Source organism: Cynoglossus semilaevis, unplaced genomic scaffold (genome assembly GCF_000523025.1).
Source record: "Cynoglossus semilaevis isolate Cse_v1.0 unplaced genomic scaffold, Cse_v1.0 scaffold342, whole genome shotgun sequence".
NCBI classification, from domain to species: Eukaryota; Metazoa; Chordata; class Actinopteri; order Pleuronectiformes; family Cynoglossidae; genus Cynoglossus; species Cynoglossus semilaevis.
This window is the reverse complement of record NW_007585117.1, coordinates 308683-326411: the sequence shown is the minus strand read 5'-3', so window position 1 is coordinate 326411 and position 17729 is coordinate 308683. Positions and strand designations below refer to the sequence as shown.

Sequence of the window (17729 nt, the reverse complement as noted above, 5' to 3'; positions counted from 1 at the left end):
CAATGAAAGGCAGATATTTTGTCCTGAAGCCCGTTCTGGATCATTCAGACACCTCTCTGTAAGGTAATTGAGTTATTTCAGAGTTTGAAGTCGTGTTGGAAGATAGCAGTACGAGTCCTGGCAGAAGCGGTGAATGATAGACACACACACACACACTCGTGCGCACACACACACACACACACACCAGCAGAGTTAGCAGACACAGCAGAGCGCACGTTCCTGATCCATCTTTGTCTGGTCAATTAGCTGAGCTCAGCGCTGCAGCATCCTTAGTGACCAGGTGCTGACATCAGAGTAGATAAAGTGTTTATCTCTGTCGTAGCACTGCTTCAAACAGACTGAAGACTGCTGCTGCTTTTAGATATAGACACACACACACACACACACTAACACATACACAACAACGGCTTTCACATTTGCAGAGCACACCACACGTAATAAAAATAAATCAAGCCAAGCTAAACAAGGTGGAAACTCCACCAAACTGAGGTGGCAATACGCTAAAATTGTTTCATTCTGTTCTCCTGCCTCTAATATTCTCTATTACAGGCCTAAAAAGTTAGACTACTGTGAAAAGCTGTATTATTGTGAAAAAAATGACTTAATGCTACAGCAACATGATGACCACACTCTTGGATAAACAGTTCAAGTCCATACAAGCTATTGTGTACAGTGGGGTGCAAAGACAGTGGCAGAGGAGGGTGCTGATGCTGAGCTCCATTTGTAATGAAAGGTTGAACAGATCTGCAGACAGAGTAATAGTCAACACCACTATGTACAGAAGAGAGGTAGTTATGTGAGAAATGGACGTAATGGACGAAACAAGATTTGTGGAAGTGATGGGTAACGATGTGAAGACAGGTGTGAGATCTAAGTGAGCAGCCTAAAAAAGAAAAAAAAAAGAGGCAAAACCACGTTTCACAGAAATCAGTACCAGCACAGACACCATGAAGGGGCCTTTTACTCTAGAAAGGCATGAACTACACCACACTTATACAGTATAATAAAATCTTAGCAGCCATGATGGTTGCTATTCTCTATGTGTTCTACAAGTTGTAATTATTTTTACTGACATTTTTCTATATTAATAATCACATTTTTGGATTAATCACAAATGAAAACATACATCCAACTGTTTTCGGTCTTTCTGTTGCAGCAATATAGAGAAAAAAACAAAAAAAAGTATTTGTCATATTTAAGAGGGTAAAGTATGATTAATCGTGATTATAATTAATCAAGAATAATTATGATTAATCCACTCATACCATGTATCAGTTTCAAACATTTTATCATTTAATGCCCTACCAGTTATAATAATAATATGGAAAAATGTAGAAATTAAAGGATACAAAACAGGACATGATCTTGTTTATCTTTCCTTACCGTTGCTTCTTTGACCACTACTCAGTTCAATCACACCTGTACTCCCCCTAGTACACAACTGTTACTGAACTCCTGTCTTTACTGTGTTTTCCCAGACTCACAGGTTTCTTTTACTAGGTGACTGACTTTAAGCCTGAGACACTTCATCATTTCCTCCTGTTGTAAACGCACCTCTACCTCCCTCGCCTCCACTATGAGAATGGTCCAGCCCACAGGGTGAACAGGTTCAGCTGTAATTACAGGTGAGAAGGAAGTGCAGCCGTGCTTTAACAATCAGTCACATAATTGATCCCAAAGGAGAGCCAGACTTAATCCTCAACTCCAAGTCCATGGTTAAGACAGAAACAAGTGCAGAGAGGCAGCCAGTCTACACCTGCTGCGGTTTATACGTCTGGCTGAGGCGTTAGAAAGACCTGCACAGAATGAAATCCCCCCCAAAGTCTGCAGGACCCCAAGGTGAGAGCACTAGGGGTCAGACAGGTCCTCACCTGAGGCACACACACATCGCACCTCATCAATCATCACAGCCACTTAAACCAAGGTCAAACAGGCCGGAGCACACATTCACCATGTGACCTGAACAACGCAGCTCACAGCCAGACCCCCACCTGTGACCACCACAGTGAACATATTGATTATTGTCTAGCAAATAAAAACAGTATGTATTAAATCATTATTCAGTAAACTATTTAATCTAGAAGTTATTATTTGCAACAAACTATAAAAGAGTCCAACAAAACGTCCATGTTGAATCTCCTTTTAGACAAAAATCTATAATCAGCCACCTGTTCACCTGCTGAAACTCAAAATGTTAGTTGTATAATCTTTTACTGTCACTTCACCTCTTCAAGTACGTTCAAAATTAAAAGCTCAAATTATGTTTGAGCTTAATGTAATTTGACACGTTGTCTTTGAATTTCAAAGTCAAGCACAAGATATATTTTTAATGAATGCAAACAAAAAATTCAAATAAAAAACAGTGACATAAATACGAAGCGCAGCAAGTAAACGGATACGTATAAACAGCCTACATCTAATTTGTCTTTAGCTCCTCCAGTCCCAGACACCTCTCTCTCTCTCTCTCTCTCTCTCTCTTTGTCTCTCTCTCCCTCCTGGTCTAATCAGTCTCAGGAAACGTCTCTGCCCCAGACGCTGCAGTCTTTACCTCACCTTCCCTCTAACTCACACATACTATCTCTCTGTTTTTCCAGCACATACATGTAGTGATGCTGATGTCAGTGACAAGGTCTGTATCTCAGTCTGGATTGCCCTCCTGCCCCTTTTCTCCAGCGGCAGGTGGTGTGTAATTTCAGCACCAGAGACTGGTGGGGTGTCTCTGGTGGTCTGCTGACAGAAACCCCATTCAGACATGGAGTTAACATCCATGCTGAGTGATCCCATCACATGTAGAAGTCTGAGTACAGTTCAGGGTTAAACGCCCTTCAATTTGTCTGGAATGTGTCCTGAGATCCAACCGCAAAACTAAATTCAGAGCTGGATCTTGGATTTATGTCACAATTGGACCTTCTTTGTTTTTTCAAGTGATAAAAATTCTGTTTATACTACAAGGAGATGTGACTCTTATGATGCTCTTACATGCAGTCACACACATTTACAGCATTTTAATGGTTCTCGTGAGCCTCTGAGCCACAACATGTCATTTTTCTGATACTTTTGTGATTTATGTATTTTTTTTTACTTAGCTTTCCTGATAACAGGACAACAGACTCAACAAACACCAAAGAGAGGAAAGTGAATTACACTCCTTGGCCGCTGCTCAAGTCTGCCAAGTGACACAGATTTACTTGCCTGTTAACTGGTTTGGGTTAGAGTCATTTAAAATTTTTTTCAAACCTTGGGTCAAGTCTCTAGGGTTTTGAATTGGAGTCTGAGTCACTGCTGCTGGATTACAAGTCAAGTCATGAGTCCTGATTCTGATTCTGAGATTAAAATACCAACAATGGCGTGTGTGCACCTCTGTAGTTGGTTCTCACCCAGACTGTTCTCATAGCAATTATCATAATATTATCCCAGGCACGTTTTAATGCCACGTGTTAACACCTGGCCTTCAAAGTGTCCATGTACGATGGGATGACAGAGCATGGATGGTAATCACAAAGCAGAAGAGGAGCCGCTCTACATTCATACATATAAAAGAAGTAAGAGTTACCTGCACAGGACACGGCGCTAACTCTTCCATAACCTTCCGCCCGTCATGTTTCCTCCCTATTCTCTTTTCCTGAAGGCTTCATCACAATGTCTTACCGCAAAAAGAGGCGGGGTCCAGTCTGCTGAGAGCACCTGCAGGGCCCCTCGTATATATAGTAGTGACAGGAAAATTAACCTCCTTTTTAACGCTCACTCACCACCTACACCTCTAATTACTTAGCACAGCCTCCACAGTTTGTTAACTGCTTGTTTGTCTATGTGTCTTGTGTTTCTGGCCTTTACTGTCCACCATAAAAAGACAGACCCTGAAAACCAGGGGAGAACGTGGAATTTAAACTTTAGAAAGAAAAAATAAAACCGAAAGAATTTTAAGTAAATTTTAAATAACTGGACCCACTCTGGTACATTGCCGCCTCAGTTGTGTAACAAATAGATAAATGGAAACAATTTTCTCTGCTTCATGACAGCAAACAATGCTGTGGTCTATGTAAAATGGCTAAAATTAGTGGTGGGCACATCTGTTGAATTTCAGTGTTCTGGATTGAGATCGTATGTGGTTGGGACCAGCCGCACTTACAAAACCACACAGCAGTCTTTAAACATTTCCTCCACTTGAAAGCAGCAGATGTCTTATAAAAGTATGTGGTGGAGGCTGATGATGCAGCTTACACCCTTCACTTTTATTAAGAACTGAGACCCCGGCTCCTCCCTGTAGTGACCCCGCTGACACAAGTAAAAGCTGCTTTGTCAACTTTTCCTTGGCGACACTCTCTCTTTCTCTCTCTTTCTCTCTATTCTAATGAACTTAGTTGGCATCTTATGGTGTGCAACCTTTGTCCCCGCTCCCCAAATCCCTATCCACACTGTGGTCACCGCAGCAACAAGTAAAAACAGACCCAGTTGACTTGATGGAACCACGTGCTCCTCCTCTGCTGCTTTAATGTGGCAGGGAGGGTCCTGGGCTCCTCTTTGACCTCTGCTTTTAAAACACTTTCCACACACTGCAGTAACTGAACCCAAGTGGCTGACACACAAAAGAACAACCACCGCCTGAATTAGAGCTCACGCACACACACACAAAATGACAACATATTAACTGCAAGTTATTGCTGCTGACTACACAAGTTTTAAATATCATGCACTGAGCTGTTTAACAGTTTGCACTTTATAAGCTCTAGGGACTAAAACAGGCAAATGGCATCAATATTACCAACAACTGGTTTTCCTTTAAAAGATAATTTTGCTTTATTGCAACCCAGATCTTTTTAAAGTGCATTTCATTGACATCGAGTTTTACTACTGCAGAGAACTGGAGACGTGGGCAGCAGTTCTGCAGACGTAGAAACACACACAAAGCAAGGCTAAAGACACGTTGGTAGTTAACAAAGACCACCTCAACAGATAAGCAGTTTAAGACAGGTGATCTGTGATGGATGTTTGGTTAATGAAAGCTGGGTAGAATGTTTGACACTGTAATATTTTTAATTTTATTTCAGCTCCACATTTGGACCACTCAAGAGTACTGAGTGTGTACTGTCTATACTATGAGCATTCCCAACTAACATGCTGTCCTCTGACCTATGGTGTCAAGTGAAGTTTGGAGACATTTTATAAATATTATAAAAGAAAGTCTTATCACTGAAATGTTACCTATTTGCCATGTAACTTTTGCAAGTGACTACAATTGTTCAAAAGTACAGTCAAGGCATAGAATTAATCTGGCATTTTCAAAATAATGTGTCTTTTGTCCAATGTGTAAAAGATGTTTTATTTTGAGAATTTACTGATCCTTAACAATACCTCACCCTAACCCTAAACAATCGCTGCAGCACTACTGGTCCATGGTACTGTCCAGAACCAAGTATCAACTTGTCCTTAATACAAAAAAGTTTGAGGACCACTGTTTTACATTATTACTGGAATTACAAATGGACACATATTTTGCTCTGCACCGTTTCTGTAGCTTTTCTTCATTTATAGACCTACAAAACAATAGGTAAAACATAATTAATGACAATTAAGCCTGACATCATGCCTGATCTTTCATGTACATGAAGTTGAAAATTGCAGCACTTTTTAATTTTAATTTAATGTCACAACCGGAAAAAAAAAATTCTGCAACTTTTAGCTGGTGTTGTTTTTCACTCAGTTCTAAATTGTAATACTCTACTTGTTTAATCTTTTAGGGTTTTTCCAAAAAATATTAAAACCACATGTAGGAGACCCAAATAATGGAACTGACCAAGTGTAATGGTACCAGTTTATACACTGCTGGGCTCTGCAGAAACACACTCGATTCCTGCTTCACAGATTTTTCACTCTGATCCTGTTTGTTTCCACACAGAGGCTGTCAATAGCTCTGGCTCCCTGCACACATCTGCAGCCACGGAGAGCAGACCACAGACCACGGGCTACAGACCAAAGTGCCGGATCGGTAAATACTATTCTCTGCATGCCTGAATGACACATCCAGTCCAAGGTAATTTATTTTGTCCACATTTAAACTGAACAATCAGAGATATTTTTTTCCATAACCATAACCATGTTAACAATAAAAACATGGGGAGAACCATCTGACAACCCTGCAGCAGGATCCATAACAACCAAACAGAAAATGTTCCAGTTAAACACAGTGACTGTACGATAGTGACTGCACTCATACCTCCAGAGCCAACACAGGACTTCCAGACTGTAGAGATTCCAGGTCCCCTTAGGACAGTTTTTCAATAGCTTCAATAGCAAACCATAAACCTGCCTCGCTCCACAGAGCCATAAATGAAGTGAGCAGCAGACGTGTGGTCAGAATTAGGCCAAATCGTTTCCTCACTATTGTTTGACTTCTCTTGAAGATTGGGGTTCTTTCTGACAGCACTGTCCATTTCCACTGTCATAACAACTCATCTGATTCGTCACTGTCCTGCGGGACATCTCATGTAACAGCCTAATCTCCATTTTGTCCCCGTAAGCCTGGATCGTTTTACTGTGGATTCGCTTAGCTCTGCTCAGAGGGTCGTCACAAATTGTAACAGCGGAAACACAGCGTTTTGCTACATACTTTTTAATACGATTCGGTCAGTGAAGTCTTTGAGGAGGAATTTTATTTCTAACCTCGTCTCATTACGTACTCCCCTTGTCATTTTAAATATCCTTAACTGCCAATATAAGCCATCTCTAGGCACACAAACATGTGTAAAGTTTGAGGGTCACTATTCACTCTTTAAACTGTTGAAACATTGGGATTGTATTTGGATTCAACTTACAAACTCTGACGAAAAAAGATTTCCCTCATTTCTCTTTAATGAAAATGTCACTAATCAAACACTGGCAACAACTGCCTTCACTGCAAAGAAACCTCAAAGTTTTTGACACAAAGCATTGACCACAGTCACAGTTGACTTGTTTTTTTATCAAGCATTACTTCATGGCTTAGCTTTAGTATGTTCTTTCATATTCACAGGTTTAATGTAACACAATGAATGTTCTGTTTTACAATATGGTTATATTTCCATGTTTGAAGACAGGTTTTAGTGTGGACCTGGCTTTTACTGTAGTCAGAGATGGCGTTTTAAACTCTGGATGAATATTGTCTAAAAATATAAAAATAACTAGTTCTTAAGATAATCAGGATGCTCAAAAGTTTATTTTTTCGTATGGAAACATGGACTAAATCTTATTTTAACAGAATTAAACGTAACATCACAAAAATGGCAACTGTTCAATGCTTTGTGAAAATGTCGGATCAGGACTGATTTGTTTGCCCTGGTTCAATAATGTTAGGTGGAGTTTTTATTTAGTTTCTTACTGCAGTAGTGAAAGTAGTAAGCAAAACGGGGGCAGAGTTAAAAAAAAAACTGTTTAACTTGCTGATGCTGTGAAGCGCTCCAAAAACTGTCACATATGAGTAACTTTTGAAAGCGGCGGCAGAACTCCAGGATCAACATCACTACTTTCGCAGCCCATGGTCAGTGTTAGATTGATGAGTCTGCTGCAAACCACCGCTCCATTGTCTTCACCGACAACTTAGTGCCAAACATGAGCATCACTCTTTATAACATTACACGTTTCTGTGCAACTGTACACCTGTTAAAACACATTCAGCGAAGGACACAGACCACATTACTATGCATCTGGGACATGAACAACACAGCCATCCACCTGATACTATATTGCATCAGTGTGTTGGACAGACGGTATGTCTTTAATCACTTTGTCTTGTAGACACACACTCAATGCTGCTGCTGCAAATGGAGCTTTAAGTTAAGGCAGCAAACTTTCCACTCTTTACTTTCTCTTTCAAGGATTATTAGAAGTTTAAAAAAATCTGTTCAGCAAAGTGTCATTGTGATCAAACCAGATGGTGAACTGCTGTGGATTTCTGGATTACAGATGTTTATAAAAGTGCTTCAGCTTTCAGACAGACAAATTAACAGACTCTTATTTCATTACAAAAGGAAATGGGAAATTATCTCAGACATATTGTGAAAAATACAATTGTTTGGCGATGCTCTAATTCCTCTGTGTAAATATTTAGATTCTCTAGTCCTCAGCTGTTACAAGTCTGTAATATAATTTTCTCAACCCTAGAGTAAACTATTAAGATTGTACAATACTTTTTAAGTATTAAGTATTGCTGAGAATCAATGGAGAATCAGAGGTTCCCAAAGTGGGGGGCAGCAAGATAAATTAACTTTAATTTCCTTTTTTTATTTTACCTTTTTTTAACTTTAGTTCCTTGGTCAGTGAAAATAGCAGTTTTGTGGTAACTGCTTTGTTTTACCTGTTCTTAATTCCACAGTTTATGATGGTACACTTCAGTTTGCCGATGTGTGGTAATGGAAAACAACAACCTGGAAGATTTAGTTTTACAGTAACTACTTTTTACAAGATTTGAGCTCAGTTCAGAAAGCGCTGATGCATACTTCAAAACATATGTTGTACTTTGGAGTTTTCTTGGTTTACCTCTCCTGGTCTTAAGGGTCTTAAGAAATCTCTTAATACTTTCATTTTAGAATTGTGTTAATATTTGGAGTATTACTTTTTTATTTAGTATTTAAAACTTGTGCTTATTGTCAGGTCTCTTATAGTTTGTGCTTATAAGCCGACCATGACCCACATTTCTGCAGTTTTACCAAATCACTCTAGAGGTTTGACCACATTTCTCCCTCTTCTAAATACATCCACAGGTCACAGAGCTGCACGAATATATGGTCCCAGAGAGTGAGTGGAGTAGATGAGTGTATGAAGCTGAGCTCCTTTCAGTCTAATCCTTGGCTGAATGGTGTGCTGTGTGCCAGGCATTCCCCTGTGTCTTTCGAAGGCTTTCTGAGGATTAGACCCCACTTACCTCCAGGGGCTGCAGGGTGGTATCAAAGCTGATTGGACTTTTTTTTTAGGTTCACCTTGATATCACCATGGATAGTGAGCCCTTACTCAGGCAAAATCACAGGTAAGTATCCTGGAACACAACACCTGGTGAGACATGAGACACTTACACAGGTCTCACACACCTGGCCGGGGTCAGAACTGCATAAATCCAGCGCAGATATAACTGACTGAGTGTCGACTGATGGCTGACCCGTGGGATGTGGAGCATTAACTTCGGCATTAATGCAGATACACCACACCTCTGCTCACCGAGGTTATGAAAATACAAAATGCAAATCACAAGCAAAAAAGAAAAGATTAAATCATGTTTCCCCCTGTGTCAAACACAGGCCTGAAAAATTGGCTGAATGTCAGTGAAACATGTTTGTGAATGACAGCAATCTGGACTTAATTTGTCTGATCACTTCCAGGGCACAGCAGGCTTTACACCAGATTAACACACATCCAACAAAACTAAGACAGTCAAAACAAACAAGATGACTGATCTGCACCTCAACAGCGTGTGACCCCTACCACCGCTAAAATCCAGGGAGGGAAGTGAAGGAAGAATTCATCATAACATAACACTGAGTGAGGGGTTAGAATTACCCCTCCAAAAGGCACATAAAAACAAATACACAGAGATGGCCAAAAGCTATGAGCTTCAGTCTTCTGACTGAGATACAAAAGCAGGGTTCAAACCGTCTGGGGTCACTGAAAATAAACCATGTCTAACTTTAAATATATACATATTATAATATGAAATGTGTTTAAATGTATGACACTAAAATAGCATGTAGGAGATGTTAATCTGAGGGCGGCCAAAGCTGTGAAAGCTACGTGTAAGTCCAGAAGATGGACACAAAAATATGTTGAATGTTTTGGAATCTTCAGAAATGACCTCTAGGGGATTTGAGCAGTCTGTACATGAACAATCATGACATACAGGATGAGGATTCTGGAGCCACAACACTTGTACTGTTATCTCCATGTTGTATCATTACTCTTTGTTCCCTCAGTGATGAGGTAGGATTACTAGCATGGGGGTTCTTTGTGCATGTCCTGAATCCTCTTCACAGGTGTCTTTAAGCATCAATAAATCTCTGCTACCTCTGATTTAAAGCCGAGTTTTTGCACATCAAACCCAGTGACGACATCACACTTCAGGTCTGTTACTCTACCTTGACATGTGGGTCTGTCTCATGTCCACTTCATTTAACAGATGTGGAAAAAGGTGGGCCCCCTGCTCTGTGCAGGGTTTGTTTGTGTTTTGCACCATTAAAGATAATTCTCCATGCTATCTTTGTGCGCCACAAAGGGATGTTAGACCAAAGAGGAGCTGGGGTTGACGGCACAAGCACACAGGGTAGACAGTGTTTTTGTATGAAATGAGAGGCCAAGAGCGGAGGTCGAGTCAAGAGATAGAGGTTATCTCTGGTACAAATTTATGTCCAGAATCACTTAAAATAAGCAAAGACATTTAAAGAATCAGTACGATAACATTACAGAGAAAGACATCAGTCAGATGTTTCACGGGTTTATACTTTTTTTCATTTTACTCTATGAAAAGCTCAAACCTAAAAGCAAAAATAATGTTGACTTCAGTGTGATAAATGCCAATGACTAGATCACTGACTATTTTATTATATCAACATTCTAGGTTATGGTACCCAGAGCAATAATCTATGCTAAATGCTAATAGATCTTTGCTCATGTAGCTATAAATTCAGAAGAAAAGCATTGTAAAATTAAGTTTCATGCTCAGCCACAAATCAACATCAAGGTCAGCAGATCCCACTTCACTACACAATGACTCCAGATAAACTAGCAAATACATAAAGCATAGCATTATATAAAAACATTCCCCTCAATCACAATTACTGGATGACAAAGAAATGTATAGTATCTGACCTAATTTATTCTCTCTCTTTTCTACTTAGTGAACTTAGTAAACACATTGAAAAAAGGCCCACTAGGTGGCAGCTGTTCAACTTAAATAGACTTTGATGCTGGTGGAACTCAAAGTAATGCAATTATCACTCCCATAATGCTTTTTATATGGTGGAAATGTAATTTTCATTTCTTTGAAGCAAAAATACAATCATGAAGTTTCAATTTATGGTCTGGGTATCAAAACAGGGCAGATGTGATTAAACAGTTCAGGGGTTTATAGTCCCATATGTCACAGTTGTGGCCAGACAAATAAAGCCCAGGTCAATTTAGGGGTGTCTTGTGGGCAACCACTGCTGTCAAAAGCTTAATGTTTCAGCATACAATTCGGAAAATTAATTTACATTAGATGTATATAAAGAAGTATTGTTGAGACAAAACAAAGAACTCATGACAACCACAAGTGTGGTCAAACTGTGGTTCTAGTACCATCTACAGACACAACCCCACATTACTGCCTACTCCACACAGAAGAAGAAGAAACTCTTTTAACTAGACTGAAGTATTTTGTTTCAATCTTCTCTTGTGATGATCTTAAAGTTTAGACTGAATTAAGCTATCATATATCATAGAACATCACTGTATTCAAAGGCTCAGATGACCATGTCTGCATCAGTTAGATGCATATTAAGCTTCATGGACGGATTAACCGACACAATGTCATACAGCAGATGTGGAAATGGGCCTCCTTTTTTTGGCTTTATTACATAGAGGCGACAGTCCAGGAAAGTTTTCAGCAATGATGAGTTTTATTATGACCATCTCCTATTCTCCCTGCATCTGCCAAGGCAGTGATTCTACTAGGTGTTGTGTGAAATCTTTTCCCCGTCACTCTTTAGCCAAAGATTTGATACAGACCAAGAAAAAAAAAGCTCCCACACTTCACAACTGTACTGCAATTTACTGTCTCTGCTAGAGATCACTGGGAGAGCAAAACGATGAAAACTGCTGGAACATAGATAAGAGAGAAGAGGAAGAGAGGAATCAGAGGGAGGAAGAAGCAGCTCTGCTATTCATGGCGTCTTCACTCCCTCATCCTCTGCCCTTCTGCCGTCACACCAGAATGTGGGTCTTATCTCTGAAAGGTACTTCAACACAACATGCCCACAGACAGAGACAACTTTGTGAGTTCGCTCACACCAGGATGAAAGCAGACGCATACAGATGGGAGGCTGTCATCCCGGGGAGTGGAAGCAGATTACAGAATCAGATGAGTGAGTAGGGAAAAGCAGATCAAAACACAGCAGAGCTGTCACTGCCTCCACAGTGAAGAGAAACAACAGACCTAACGAGAGGCTAACAGTGCCGGGCCATCAATCATGTAGCTCCTATCAGCCAATAAAACAGAGGGTGTGATCACGGCCTGAGGTCAACAGACGTCAGCTGAGCGGGGCTCTAGTAGGGGCTGGCATGGTGGATGTGGCCCTAATCTCAGCTACACATTACAAAGAAACACAGGCTCTAATTCAAACTCCTCCCTGCTGGCATTCACAAAGTTTTTCAACAACTGCCTGCCCTGCACTCCCACACTGCCTCACTGTAAAAAACTGCTGATCAGGAAAAGAGAAACGACTCCAGGAACTTTACAGTAGACACTTTAGCAACATCAGTGATTCCGGGCAGCTGCACCTTGAGATAAATCACCTTCGATTATTTGATGAAGCGGTTTCCCTAAAAATAAACAGTTTGTTTGAATTTTTATGTGCAAATCTTTTGTCCTGCTTCTGCCATCACCAGGCAGAATTGCAATAAATCAGAAATGGAAGTTGCTGCGCATTCATTTTAATTCTGTCTTCAACCTGTTTTTGTCCATTTTTGTCACACAGCAACTATTAGAAATCTCTAACAGCACAAATACAAGGGTATAGACCAGGGGTGTCAAACGTATGGCCCACGGGCCAAAACTGTCCCACTGGGAGGTTCAATCTGGCCCACTTGATACATTTTGAATGTCAAAAAAGCACAAAGACTTCATGTTCATGATGTTTTGCAAAAGTGTATTAAATATAACGATTTTCTAATAAACCTTTACTTCTTTGTATGAAAAAAGGTGAACATGCCCACTTGACATCTAATTAGGCTGTTTGTGGCTCCTGAACCAAAATGATTTTGCCCCCCTTTGTTTAGACCAAATTAAAATAATTCTGCAAAAGAAGATCTTTTTTTTTCACCAAAAAAGTTCTTCTTTTCAAAACAGCATTTCTGTTTTTTGTTTAAAGAAAACTTTTTCCAAAAATATAAAAGCTATATTACCCCTAGCCTGAAAACATGATTACAGCTGACCATAAAACGTGTGACATAATGTGTCTTTTAATACATAAAGTTTTAATTCTTAGATAAATACTGTGTTACAGCTTCAGTTGTCGAACACTGGCAACAACAAAAGTTGAACAAAGGAAGATGCTGACACATCAAGGTAAACAGTATGCACAGTTTTATAGCCATGAAACGTGGTGGTGGAAAAAAGATTTCAGAAACTCAAGAGAGAGAAACTTAAGAGATACGCCCAAAGAGCAGAGTCTAAACCTTAAAACCACGGCCAAGATATTAAGAGACAAAGATCACTCTAGAAGTTGAGTGTAAAAAAAAAGACAGTCCTCAGTGGGAATGGACTGAGGTTGTAAATTGAGAGACACTCCAGCTCTTCTAAGTAAAACACTAGAAGTACTCAGCCAGTGTTTGGAGAAGACGTGAAGATTGATAGGTTTGATCTAAATGTAATGTGTCTCAGTGACGGCTTTAGAACAACATACAATGACCAGCTGGATATTCACCATCCCAATCTGTATCGTAGGTGATATAATTTATATGGATTCCACAGGCACTATTCTTACTCCTCCTTATGCACTTCATCACTCTGACTCAAGATTTACACCAAGTGAAAACCTGACTGCTGAGCCAGGAGCTCACAACAATAGTGGTCTAGGCTGGACCACGACATATGAAACTATCCACAGACATTAATGGTCTGATAAAAGTGTGATGGGCTACTCGTCAACGTCACATGCACAAGGTCTCCAGATCACCTACGTGTTGAAAACCAACCTGCCAACGCTGACAGTCAAAGTCAATTTTTAAACAACAAAAATGGGAACTGTCAGAAACATGCCAAAATAAAGAAAGCATTTATTGAGCACAGCCCTCAGCGAAGGACGTTCAGTTTCCCACAGTGTCAATACACTTCTCCTAACCCTGTTCAAAGAATCCAGATCCATATCAGGATTGCTACCAAAATCTAAAGGATTGTTGGACTTCTACCCCAGAATGTTTTACTCAAATCTCTTCTCCATTTCTGGTCTTTGTTGGCCAGACAGAAGGAGTCTTTGTTTTATTGTTCATCGTTATCATTGACATATGAAATATTCTGATTTTACCTGTGTTCCCTTTCATTTTAATTTTTATTTCTCAAAACTTTTTGTTATGTCTGAAAACCAGTTCAGAAGTGCAGGAATTGTTTTTTCTTTCAGCCGTTGGTTTCATTGGTATCAGAAGCCGGATGTTTAGTTGTGAGTGCACCCTGTCCTGAGGTCACGCTTTTGTCTCTTTCTTTTATCAAGTTAAGTTTGCTTGGAGTACTTTACTTCCTATGTATTATTTAGGCATTCATTCATTCATCTTTTAAAGCTTTACACTGTTTGAGGTTGTAGGAGGACATGAGTCATTACAAGTACAAGTCAGTCTGAATGAATTTAGAAAAAATATACAGTATATACAGTATAAATGGAAAGTCTCGAAAATAAATCAATTGCTCATCTGCAAACAAACATGTAAATCAGACAAGTTTCTGCTCAAAGACTAGAAAACTAGAAAAAAGTTAGGCAACATTGCTAATCACTAATCACAAAAATGGACCTCCACTATTTTGAATGAAGGATGTTGATGATAATACCGAACACTAAGTTAGATGATTCAGCTAACTGTCAGTGTTTAAGTGTCCGAGCCCATGTCAAAAACTCAGTTAGATAATTTCAGTTCCAGGCCCTTGGGTTTAGAGTCAGTCTTTATGATAAAAATACAGTAATCCAAGGGCCATTCTACAGGCTTTTGTTATTTTTTATTTTTTTCGCATAAACAACGTTCTGTCTGTCTGAGTCCTTTAGGTTGGGGACATTTGGGGACGTTTCAGTTTTCCAAGTTATTGTGACTATTTCGAGTAAGTTTGAATCTATCAAAAAAAGGACTAGTACATTGGGTTGTAGTAAGAATGTGAGTCACAGAAGAAGCTCAATCGAATCTGAGTCAAGTCATTTCATTTTTTGTCCAGGTCCAGGTGTATGTCACTGAATTTACATAATTAATTTCAATGCCAAGGGTTGTGAGTCACAGATAAAGCGGTTCTAGTTGAATCAGCGTTAACTCCAGAGTCCAGGACTTGTGGTTTCAAATTAAATTCAAGTCCCAAGACTTGGAATCAAAGTAGTCCAGTTCAAGATTGAATGATGATTCCAGTTCAAGTGAAGCTTTCCAGGGTCAAGTACTGAAACAGTATCTGAAGGTGTAAGTGTACACCTTACATCTTAGACTTTAAGCTCTCTTTTATAGCCCTTCCTGCTCTAAATCAGGTCCAGTCAGGACCAACCGTAGCCAGTGTGGTGCAATTCATCACAGCGTTCCTGTTCACAGCAGCCGTGGCTTCAGGCGAGTTCCAGCCATTAACACTCCTCCATCAGAACAAGCGGAGCGCTCTGACACATATAATATAATAATGATTATGTGTTCATTATATGTCCTCCCCTCGTCATCTCTGCTATCTGGCAGTGTGAGTTGTGCTCAGCAGCCGACCTGGAGATCTTGAGGTTGAGACTGACCTGATCCCACCAGACATTTAATGCTGTAGTGAAAAAGCATGGATGTGCCCCATTGTCTGACTGCAGGCCCAAATATGTCTCAAGTACATTATATCATCATGGCACTTAGAAGATACGGCTAATAAAACAGAGTATGAGCTAAAAAGAGGGCTCACTTTTAATCTCCTCTTGAAGAGAAAACAGACAGAGGATTAAAAGCAGAGCGATGACTTATGAAAGACTTCAAACTGCAACCCAAACCCATCAAAGGCACCTCTTAATCCTCTTACCCACCCTCATTTCATTCTGCTTTAATTGATTCATAAAAGACAGAGATTATGTGCCGACGTGAACAGATGAAAAGCCAGGAATAATTGTGCCATATTAAGACACGGTTTCTACTGTGAAACTTATTTAAACCTAAAAATCCTCATTTGAATTTCAGTGTAATCCCATCTGTATCAAACTGCACTGCAGACGGCCATAAAAGGTGGATTTCAGTTTAAAAGATTGTAAAAGTGTCACTGTCGCACATAACGAGAGATGCCACTGACATGATCAGACTTAAAGTTTTTTTTACTGTTTTACTGGGTAAAGTTTATGAGAATAAAAACCATAGGAGTGTTCACATTTATAACTATCCAACCTGATATGTCTCTGGGCTGGCACACACACAGTCAACAACAACATGTCGGTCACGTAAAATGGCTCCAAATTAACTGTTCATCCCAAGGCTTGTTATGAAACTGCCGCACTGAAAGATTTGAGCCATCCTTGGACAATAATACTCTTTTCTAACACTCCATGCAGAGTGGACTGTACAAGGCCAGCCATCCACAGATGCCGTGGATCTGTCTTCAGCGGTAATTTTATCAGGAAGAAATGCACATGTCTATAATAAATAGACATGTTTGCTTAATAGTGAGTGAATTCATGAATCAGTGATTACCATCTTTGGGTTCTCTGTGTCAGAGGATATTGTTGAGTAAGTATTTAATAAGAGATGTAAAGAACAATACAAAATACAAAAGTGTCTTATTTTTCCCTTGTTTTCTTCATATATCAATGCACTATTTCTGAAATATTTGGCAGATGTTGATGCAATATCTGAATTAAAAACTTTGATTATAACTAATACATTGTTACTTTTTTAGGTTCCACTGAGTTCAGTAAACTGAACTTTTAAAATGAAAAACTTTTAAAAAAGAAGAGGAGGACAATTGATTCAGACAAAAAGAGGAAAGAGGAAGGATAGAAGTGTTGGTCTGAAGTTTGGAACTCTGAATGTAGGTACAATTCCAGGGAAAAGTAGAGAACTAGAAGAGTAGACATTTTGTGTGTGCAGGAGACCAGGTGGAAGGGCAGCAAGGCTAGAAACATTGGTGGAGGCTACAAACTGTTTTATCAAGGTTCAGATGGGAAGAGAATTGAAGTAGGGGTGATCCTACAGGAAGAACATGTAAGAAATGTGGTAGAGGTGAAACGAGAGTCAGACAGGTTGATGTGTGTGAAGGTAGAAATAGAAGGAGAGATGATAAATGTTGTTAGTGGTTATGCCCCACAGGTGGGCTGTGAGTTGGAAGAAAAGGAGAAGTTCTGGAAGGAGCTGGATTGGATGGTAGAGAGTATCCCTACGGGAGAGATAGTGGTGATTGGAGCAGACCTTAATGGCCATGTAGGGGAAGAGAACAGAGGAGATGAGGAAGTGAAAGGTAGGTTTGGTGTTAGGGAGAGAAACGTAGAAGGACAGGCAGTGGTAGATTTCGTGAAGAGAATGGAAATGGCTGTGGTAAAAAGAAAGAGGAACACAGGGTGACGTACAAGAGTGGAGGCAGGTCCACACAGATAGATTATAGTCTATGCAGAAGAGGAGGTAATCTAAGGGAGATTAGAGACTGTAAGGTGGTGGCAGGTGAGAGTGTAGGCAAACAACATCGGATGGTAGTGTGGATGGAGGTGACAAAAAGGAAGAGAGTGAAGACAGAGCAGAAGATCAGTGATTAGGGAGACAGGTAGGAAGGTGCTAGGTATGTCCTCTGGGCAGAGAAAGGAGGACAAAGAGACCTGGTGGTGGAA

The 17729-nt window shown here is 39.9% G+C and overlaps 1 protein-coding gene across 3 annotated transcripts in view; it reads right to left on the bottom strand.

Annotated features, from left to right (window-relative positions):
• Window positions 1-17729, bottom strand: part of emid1 (EMI domain containing 1) — a 63955-nt gene that overhangs the window by 21589 nt on the left and 24637 nt on the right. The gene's annotated exons all lie outside the window — the stretch shown is intronic.